The 10,962-nt window shown below is 38.0% G+C and overlaps 1 pseudogene; it reads left to right on the top strand.

The window, feature by feature from the left end:
- Positions 1–1,378: 1,378 nt before the first annotated feature.
- Positions 1,379–2,296, top strand: LOC105808913 (annotated as a pseudogene).
- Positions 2,297–10,962: the final 8,666 nt, after the last annotated feature.

Below are 10,962 nucleotides of genomic sequence, written 5' to 3' on the forward strand. Positions count from 1 at the left end.
CTGTGAGCTAGGCTGATGCTATGGCACTCTAGCCTGGGTAACAGAGCAAGACTGTGTCTCAAAAAAAATATGTCTAAATAATATCCATAATATTGCCATTTATTATCTGTATGAACTTAGCCAAGTGCCATTACCTTCCTAGCCCCAATTTCCATCTACAAAATGACAGAAATTAGTTTTGCATGGAATTAGGAAACCAACATGAGAAGAATGGGAAAAAATATGCTTGAATAATGCCTAATACAATTTAAATGTGAAGATATTCTTATGTGACGCAACATAAGATAATCTGATTAAACCATGTAGCAATCATGTATTTCATATAAGTGTGCATATAACTTTGGATAACAGACAATTCTGTAGGATTTCCAGTGATGATAGACAGGTTGATAGATAGATACTATGTGCTAGACCCTACTTTACCCACATGACAAATATGCAAGGTGGGTATTAGCATTCCTATAAAAAATTCTCATTTTACCATCGACTAAACCAAGGTTTAAAGAGATCTAGCAATTTACTTCTTGGTCACACAATTTATAAGGAACTAAGAACCAGGTCTAGCTAACAGCAAAGCCCATGCTCACTCAACAAGGACGCAATCGTTTCTCAGATTTTGAACTTTTATATCTATACACATACTTGTGTATATAGTCGTAAATAGTATATGTATGTATACATATACATAAATGTGTTTAATAGTTTTGGAAAATGAGGAAATCTTTTAAATAAAACTTTTTATAATGGAAAATTTCAAATGTATACAAAAATAGAATAGTATAGTAAACTCCCACGTATCCATCACCCAGTTACAAAAATTTTTAACATTTTGCCAATTGTTTCATATATTCACCCCAACCTCCCATGCCCACAGTTAACATTTTTCCCCAGAGTATTTTAAAGAAAATTTCAGACATCGTCACTTCTTCCATAATACTTCAGTATGTAGCTTTTATCAGCTTTACTGATAAAGGTTTTATGTTTTTAAAAAATATATAGCCACTATGCTATCATCAAAACTAACAAAATTGACAATAATTCCTTAGTATCTTCTAATATTTAATTGAAAGAATCTCTTAGAAATGGAAGGACTCAGCAATGGTAAGCTGACCAAATGGCTTTCTTTTGTAACATTTTAGAGTAAATGCCCTGATATTGTCTTACTTATAAAACATTCATTCTTGAAATAATATGAAAAGTCTATGCAGTTAAACAGAAATACTGTATCAGATTATTTGGGACCTGTAGCATCTACCTGCCCAGGACCAACCTCAGGCCACAGGTGAGCTATGGTGCCACAGGAACTGGCTCTGGATCCCGGATAACAGGTTGCCCCCTCAGTTCCTGGTCTGGCATGAGGGTCTTCCCTGATCTGAGAATGACTACCTCTCAATATGAGCCAGTAGTCAAAATTGGTGTCAGCGTCTACAAGACATATACAAAGCCTATGATCCCCACAGTGGAAACTTTGTGGCCTTCAATAGTGTGAGAGTCCCTAATGAAGGAGGAGCTGGAGAGGGCCTTCCCATCAACAGAGTTCATGATGTGGCCATACTGAGGTGGCTTGAGACTTTTCAGCATCCCAGTGTTGTCTGGCTGATGGACATCTGTGCCATGTCCCAAACTGACCTAGAGATCAATATAACTCTGGTATTTGAGCATATATACACCAAGACCTAAGGATGTATCTGAACAAAACACCCCACCAGGATTGCTATCAAAGACCATCAAAGATCTCATGCACTAGTTTCTAAGAGGCCTACATTTCCTTCATGACAATTGCATGATTCATCAAGATCTGAAGCCAGAGGACATTCTGGTGACAAGTGGTGGAACAGTCAAGCTGGCTGAAAGTCAAGCTGGCCTGGCCAGAATCTATAGCTACCAGATGGCACTTGCGCCTGTGGTTGTTACACTCTGATACCATGTTCCCAAAGTTCTTCTGCAATCTACATATGCAACACCTGTGGACATGTGGAACATTGGCTGTATCCTTACAGAGGTGATTTGTCAAAAGCCTCTCTTCTGTGGAAACTCTGAAGCCAACCAATTGGGAAAAATCTTTGATCTGATTGGGCTGCCTTCACAGAATGACTGGCTTTGAGATGTATTTCTGTCTTGAAGAGTCTTTCTCCCAAGAAGGCCCTGCTCAGTGCGGCCACTGGTGCCCAAGATAGAAGAGTCTGGAGCACAGCTGCTGCTGGAAATGCTGACTTTTAACTCACAGAAGCAAATCTCTGCTTTCCAAGTTCTGAAGCACTTTTATCTATATAAGGATGAAGGCAATCCAGAGTGAGCACTGGAGTAACTGTCACAGAAGGAAGAGAAGTTGCCATTTCCCTTCTTCTGGACACTTGAGTGGAGAGAACGCCACTGAGATGGCGATCTCTGTCTTCATCTCTGAGGCTGTGGAGACTCCTCTTTCCAACTTTTTACAGAGAATATTTTGCTACCTTAACAACATTCCCCTTCTACCCCACCTTTTGAGGCCATTTCTTCCCCTGACCTCCCTATTTTTCTACACTGAGGGGTATGTATCCTGTTGTATCCTTCCCTACCTTGATATTTGTGTCCTTTTTTAATACAGAAAAAACAAAACAAGACAAAAGAACACAAAACAAACAAAAAAAATTGACAGAAAGACAGTCCAGACATGAAAAAAAGACAACCTGGAGAGGTCTCAACAATCAATGACTTTTCATAAAAGAAGCCTTATGTGCAGTCAATATCAGTAAGGGTCAATAGAGAATATATGACCACAGGATATCAGGCCACAACTTGACTCAAGGGGATTGCAAGACAAAAATATTAGTCTGCACGGTCAAAGAGGATACCAAGAGAAGCTCTTAGTTAATGGAAGATATAGTGTAGGACAAGAATCCAATGGCCATGTATTTTCTACCAAAAATGGAAAGTAAGAGCATAAAGACTGATTTGATGCTAAACTAATAAGTTATTAATTTAGAGCTCCATAAACCTACCTCATTAAGAACAGGGTTGATGCTAGAGCTTGGGCTGGCCTGGGCCTGAGTCAGTAGTTAGGGACTCTTTCTTTAGCTATGGTAATTGGAGAGCAGGAAGGGGTGGTAGTAGGATTTGTGTGTGTAGTGGAAGAATATAGATCAGGTGAGGGAAACAGAGTATTCTATCTAAGTACATGTGCCCCTACTTTCTCTTTGTGTAAAATAGAGAGAGAGAGAGCAAGCACATACAATTAAGGAGGATAAACTATGGTTTTTAAGGAGCTGGCAAGCTCTGAAGTCCATTTCTTTAATTCCTAAATATTAGAGATAAAGTGATTATAATACAATAGCAATAATATGTAGCCCTTGTTCTTGATGGACCTTGGAGGGAAAATGAAATGAATATGAGGTCAAGGAAAGGACAACCTGTTTTCTTGTACTCTTGCTTGTTCTAAGTCACTTTATAAGTGATTACTGTCTTTTACAAGCCTTCTCATATGGCACTAAGGACAACATTCTTAAATAGGATTATTGCAATCTAGGAGTTAGTAACTAAAAAGAGATTGGAGGTGTATCTGAGAAAGATAAAGGTAAGTAAAAGAACTGAACAGTGAGTTTAGCATCCTAAGAAAAGTAAATGTGGGGAAATAACTCTTTGTGTCTCCAGCCCTGTCTTTCAATAGAGTTACTGTCTTGGCCAGACATAATATCACGGCCACCACAAAACTATGTTCTAGTATAACAACAACAAGTTTAATACCTTTAACAAAATGAAATATCCCTCAGAACTATCTTAAGCCCCCTTTTGGCCTCAGTAACTCTATCTCAACAAGCAACTTTCTGATTCTAACTTGGTTTCCTTCATTACTGGGAAAGAGAAGAGTAAGCCTTGAATAGAGGAATCAAGAAGCTGCAAACTGATTAATAAATTCTGATACTGGCATCAGATCTGATACTGGTGCATAAACATTTGGGGGTAGATCCATATTTTTTTTAACTTGGATAATACAGGCTGCTTTTTTCAGGGCCAGATCTCAGACTTGACAACTATTCAATATGAGTTGGTAATCTCCAAAGACTCTTGATCTTCAGGCCAACCAGTACCTCAGTTAAAGTAATGAAATCAACAATGTTTTCCTCTGCTTCCTCCACTCTACTCTCTCTATTGTCTTTTGCTCTGCCAAGGTGACTGTCTCCATTCAGACATCCACTGACTTTCCTAACAAATACTTCTTTCCATGGCAGGTGTCAATCACCATGCCTTTTCTTTCAGCAGCATTATCATTTTAAGTTGCTCAATAGTGAATGAAACGTTCTGACCCCACTAAGAGATGTTTAAGTGATAGGGGTAGGTGAAAAGGAGGAACGCCTTCCTGGAACTCCTCAAATTTTTCCTTTAAAGCAACCTCTTAAACTTAGTTCTGCATTTGTGTCTTCTGCTCCTATACCCCTCACTCCTTATTCAGTCCTACTTCATTACCTTAAAATAGCATCTTGCTCAGCTTCCTGAAGGAAGGTAAAGAGGTAGATCCATTTCAATTTGTCTTCTTGCTGTTTATTATTGCAGCTTCAAAGTCTGCAGAAATGGGTATTGCAAATTAATAATTATTACTGCTTTTCCCTAAATGACATTATCAACAAAATTTCATACATATACACTATATTTATATTCCCAGCACACACTAGTGCGTACAATACATGTTTTATGAAGGAAAGCATTCATGCATTCATGCCTGCAGAAACTAGAATGCATACCTCAGAATATTCAAAAGCAACCCTGGGGTCAAAAATTTCCCCCGCCCACTATTATCTCAATTATATCTAGCAACAAGATGGGAACTCTAACCCGTGAAACCATCTGTATTGAATTTGTCTACAAAAACTGTGATATTTACACCCAGGGGTCTAAAATTGGCTAATTTTTTTTGTTTCTATTTGCATTAGTAATATAAGCACAAAAATCCTAATGGTTGAATTAGCAAACAGAACCCCCTCAATAGTAAAGGTAAAAATTGTGTGTTGGGGGATAAATATTATTCAAAATCAAAACAGCATGGTAGAATAGAATTGTGATTTGAGGTGCCCAAAGTTCAAAGATATCACTGTTATTGGCTTTCCATCATCCTTTAAGTTCCTTTTAGGTCGATTGAGACATGAGATTACCAGCAGTAGGTAACACATTGTTTGTTATTTTTTTGATTAATCCAATCTGTTTTCATATGCTTGTTAGACATTTCAACCTTAACTTAAAAATTATTGGTGCTTCTAACACAAAATATTCAAAAACACTGTAATTATCTTCTTTCCCTCATCCCAAACCTGTTCCCCTTACATCTTACCTATTTCTGTCAATGGTTTCACCTATGTACCATTCACCTAAGCTCCAGGTCTTGGAGGTATGTTGACTCATCTACCTTTCTCCATTCCTCCCTTTGCTGTAAAGTTAATCATGTTGCCAAAGCACATACATTATATTTCTGCAATGGCTTCCCTATTTCTAACATTTTCCTCACCATCAGAGTATTTTAAATTCTTAACAATTATTTAAGGCCAAGAGCAAATGCCACTTCACCATGAAGTCTACCATGATTTCTCTGAACTCAAGGTCATGCAACCAGATAAAGGGAGAGCTAAGACTATAACTTTATTCTGCATTATTCCAAAGCTCACCACACATTATGTCTCCTACTAAAAGCTAAATTTAATAGAGAGGTAGATTGGGAGTGTAAAGTGAGGACAGGAAAAAAGAAGATAATATCAAGGTAATGTCTTATCGAATGGAAGGTACAAAAATGAGAGGTCAGAGAACCCCATCATCAAAGGGGCTGGAATAATGATTTATGTTTAGGCACTGGAGTTTGCCCTCAAGTGTGAAATCCCAGCTCTGAATTTTATTAGCCAGGTGGTTTTGAGCAACTTAACTTCCCTCAACCACAGTTTCCTCAACTGTAAAAGTGGACACACTGATAACCATGTCATAGCTTATTATAGCTTGTAATACAAAGATCAAATAAAATAGTGTGTGCAAAAGTGCCTGCCACACAGAAGGCAATCAACAAATGTCAATTCTTTCACAAGTCACACCAATCCCTTCATCTGTACCTCACTTTTTAGCTTGTGGAACAGTCTTTGGGTACATATTTTCTTTCTCCCATTAGACAATAGGGTAAAGACTCCATCTTTTTCATATTTTTATTCTCAATGATGCATCTAGCATGGTGTGCAGCAGGGAGTAATTACATAATAAATATTGAGTACATCACATGCAGAGTATGTATAAAGTAAATTTCCATAAATCATAAAGAAAAAGAAATACTGATCATACCTATAATTCTTTGATTACATCGGTAGTACAAACAACCTGCTCTCATTTAGGAAAGTTGTGTTCATGTCTTAAAAGCATAAATTGTTTTTAAACTTTGAGTCAAAGCCATCACTTATTTGCAAACTTGACATTTCAGCTAAACATAGTTACTTATTGGCAAGAGCTCCAGTGAACATGGCAATTAACAAAGTTCTCTGAACCTTGAAAGACAAAAGTAAGTTCAAGAACATTTAGTCCTTTATCTGAAAGACGTTACAAACTTTACAGTATGTGCCTTGACATTCACTGTGGTACTCACTCCCTCTTCACGTAGGAATGCCAATGATTGTTTCTACAGTTCAATTTCCTAAGGAATACTGGGTTTTCCTTAGAAATAGTAGAAAGTCTCCTAAAGTTTGACTTTTCTTGGTTTATTGGATTTAATATTATCATGGTGTGAGAGGCACAGAATTCTGAAAGGCAACTTGCCACAGTGGTGCATTTCCTTTGGGACACAGTGTTTTGAGAAAGAATATTTCTTGGAGTTTTCTCATTAGTGTTTTCTTTTAGTCTATAGAAGTCTATAGAAGTCTAAAGGTGACAGGGTAGTATATCAGGCTCCTTAAATGAACAACAATTTCAGCCACACTAATGTGGTACTTGGAGAAGTTCCTGCTTCATTCAGTCTGTCATCAAATTTGGTTGAATACACCTGTCATCTTGTGGCAAAAGCTGACTTCTAGGAAGAGGGCAGAGCAAGATAGCCACATAGAAACCTCTGGTCATGGTCCCTCCACATGAACACCTAATTCAACAACTATCCATGCAAGGAAGCACCACCTTTAGAAGAACCAAAAATCAGGTAAATGATTATACTACCTGGTTTTAACATTATATAAAGGAAAGAAGCACTGAAGAGGAGAGAGAAGACAGTCTTGCATTGCCTATGCCACCCCGTCATCCCACAGCAGTGCTGTGCCTGTGCGCCAGTTGCAGAGAGAATGTGTGTGCCCAAGAGAGGGAGGGTAAAGAGACAGTAGAATTTTGAATTAAAACTCAGAACTGCCTTGTCACAGGGAAACACAGAACAGGGCAGAATTCTGCCGGTGTCCACAGAGGGTACATTTTGACAAGCCCTGCCAGAGAGAGATTCTCCACCCTGAAGCCCAAGTTCCTGCTAACCCCACCACCTGCAGAAAAAGAGCAGCCCAGGGCCTAGACTAAATTCATAAGACAGGCCACAAAGGCTGAAGTCCTTGGGCAATTCCTATTGCTGTGCTGGCTCTGAGCCAATGGATTTAGGGTGCATATGATCCAGTGAGATTGCAGCAGCTCTAGCCATGCCACTGCCTGTGTCACCCCTCCCCCAACTACAGGCAGCATGGCTCAAGGACAGACTTCCCCCACTTGAGGAAAGGAAAAGGAGGAATTCAGAGGTCTTTGTTTTGCAACTTACGTACCAGCTTAGAAAGAGTAAAATAAAGTAGGAAGCAGACTCCTGAGGCCCCTGAGTCCAGGCTTTAGTTACTGAATGGCATTTCAGGACCCACCCTGGGCCATAAAGAAACATGTTGCCTTGAAGGGAAGGAACCAGTCCTGGCAGGATTCACCATCTACTGACTAAAGAGCCTTTGGACTTTCAAAAAAACATCAAAGGTAGACAAGCAAAAGTCACCACTGGCTTTGAGTGAGACTGGGCTGGTTTCAGGTGAGACCAGGTGCTGGTGGCCACAAGGCAGTGCCCGCTTCAATCCTTCTCCAACTCCAGCAGCCCAGCACAGAGACTTAGGGAAGAGAGTGAGAGACTTTGCCTGGTAACCCAGGGAATTCTTTATATCTTACGCAAGCTCCCCAGGCTGATACTACCAGGAGTGAAAGCATTACTGGGCTTGCAACACTAGCAGTCCTGATATGGCTAAAGTGATCAGAGACTTAGACCACAACACTCAATTTCTTTTGAGTATCTGGAAAGTCTTCTCAAGAATGATGGGTTCAAACAAGCTCAGATTGTTAAGATTAAAATAAATACGTAACTCTTCAATGCCCAGATATTGACAAACATACACAAACATAAAAACATCCAGGAAGACATGACCTCATCAAATGAACTAAATAAGTTATGAGTGACCAATTCCAGAATGATGGAGATAGGCGATGTTTCAGACAAATAATTCAAAATAGTTGTCCTGAAGAAATTCAGTGAATTTCAAGACAACACAAAGAAGGAATTCAAAAGCCTATTAATTTAGCCAAAAGATTGAAATTATAAAAAAAGAAGCAGAAATTTTAGAGCTTAAGAATTCAATTGACAGAGAAATGCATGCGATCTTCTCAAAAACAGAACTGATCAAGCAGAATAAATAATTAGTGAGCTTGAAGACAGGCTATTTGAAAATAAATAGAATAAAAAAAGAGAAAATAATAAAAAGAATGGGGCAGTCCTACAAGGTTTAGAAAAAAACCTCAAAAAGGCAAATCTAAGAGATATTGGCCTTAAAGAGGAAGTAGAGATAGAGATTGGGGTAGAAGTTTATTCAAAGAAATAATAACACAGAGCTTTCCAAACCCGGAGAAAGATACCAAAATTCAGGTACAAGAAGATCACGGAACACCAAGTAGATTTAACTCAAACAAGGCTACCTCAAGGCAGTGAATAATCAAGCTCCCAAAGGTCACAAATAAGGAAAATGTCCTAAGGGTAGCAAGGTAAAAGAAAAAAAGAAAAAACATGTAAAGAGCTCTAATATGTCTGTCAGCAGAATTCTCACTGGAAACATTATAGGGAAGGAGAGAGTTGAATGACATATACAAAGTGCTGAAGGAAAAAAAAAACTTAACTCATAAAATATTATATCCTGGAAAAACATTCTCCACACAAGAAGGAGAAATAAAGACGTTCCTAGTCAAACATAAGCTGAGGGATTTCATCAAAACCAAATATAAAATTATCCTCATATTGTCATCTGATCTTTCAAAAAGCAGACAAAAATATACACTGGGGAAAAGAATCCCTATTCAATAAATAAATGGTGATGGGAAAATTGGATAGCCACATGCAGAAGAATGAAACTGGATCCACACCTCTCATCTCTCACAAAAATCAACTCACAATGGATAACAGACTTAAACCTAAGACATAAAATCAAAATAATTGTAGAAGAAAATGTAGGGAAAACTCCTATACACATCAGCCTAGGCAAATAATTTATGAAGAAGACCCCAAAGGCAATCACAGCAGCAACAAAAATAAATAAATGGACATGATCAAAATAAAAAGCTTCTGCTAAGCCAAGGAAACTATCATTAGACAACCTACAGAATGGGAGAAAATATTTGCATAATACACATCTGATAAAAGGCTGATAACTAGAATTTATATAGAACTTAGGAAAATCAACAAGAAAAAAATCAAACAACCCCATTAAAAAGTGGGCAAAGGACACAAACAGGAATTTTTCAAAAGAAGACAAACTAATGGCCAACAAACATATAAAAAATTGCTCAACATCTCTAATCATCAGGGAAATGAAAATCAAAACCATAATGAGATATCACTTAACTCCAGTGAGAATGGCTTTTATCAAAAAGTCCCAAAATGACAAATGTTGTCATGGATGCAGAAAGATAGGAACACTCATACACTGCCGGTGGAACAGCAAATTAGTACAACATCCATGGAAGGTAATATGGAGATATCTCAAAGAGATACAAGTAGAACTACCATTTGATCCAGCAGTCCCATTACTAGGCATCTACCCAATGGAAAAAAAGACATTGTATAAAAAAGGCATCTGCACTAGAATGTTTATAGCAGTACAATTCACAATTGCAAAGATGTGGAAACAACCCAAGTGCCCATCAATACATGAGTGGATTAATAAAATGTGGTATATGTATGCCATGGAGTTCTACTCAGCCTCAAAAAAACAATGGTGATCTAGCACCTCTTGTATTATCCCAGATAGAGCTGGAACCCATTCTACTCTGTGAAGTATCACAGGAATGGAAAAACAAGCACCGTATGGACTCACCATCAAATTGATAATAACCGGTCAACACTTATGTTCACACACGGAAGTAATATTCATCGGGTGCTGGACAGGTGGGGGAGCAGTGGAGGGAACGGATAAATCCACAACTTATAGATGTGGAGTGCTCTGTCTGGGGGATGGGAATATTTGTAGCTCTGCCTTGGACGGTGCAAAGGCAATATGTGTAATCAAAATATTTGTAGCCCCATAATATTCTGCAATTTAAAAATAAAAAAGGAACCACTGAACAAAATAAATAAATAGAAGAGGTAATAGTGGGAAGAACAACAATAACAACAACAACCAGACTTCTCCTACAGGAAATGCTAAAAGGCATTCTTCAATCTGAAACAAAAGGGCATTAATGAACACTAAGACATCTTCTGAAGGTATGCAAGTCACTGCTAACAGTAAGGACACAAATACAGAATACTCTATTGCTGTATTTGCAGTGTATAAACCACTTAAATCTTGAGTAGGAAGACTAAAAGACAAACCTATCAAAAATAACAATATATTCATATTCTTAAATAAATTCCATAAAAGTTTTAAAAAATAACAACATCAACTTTTTGAGTGACAGATAGTATACTAAGATATGGATGGAAACAACAACATTAAAAAGCGGGAGTGGGGGATGAAGTTAAAGAATAGAATTTCTGTT

This window comes from Propithecus coquereli, unplaced genomic scaffold (genome assembly GCF_000956105.1).
Source record: "Propithecus coquereli isolate 6110/MARCELLA unplaced genomic scaffold, Pcoq_1.0 Scaffold182, whole genome shotgun sequence".
Lineage (NCBI taxonomy): Eukaryota > Metazoa > Chordata > Mammalia > Primates > Indriidae > Propithecus > Propithecus coquereli.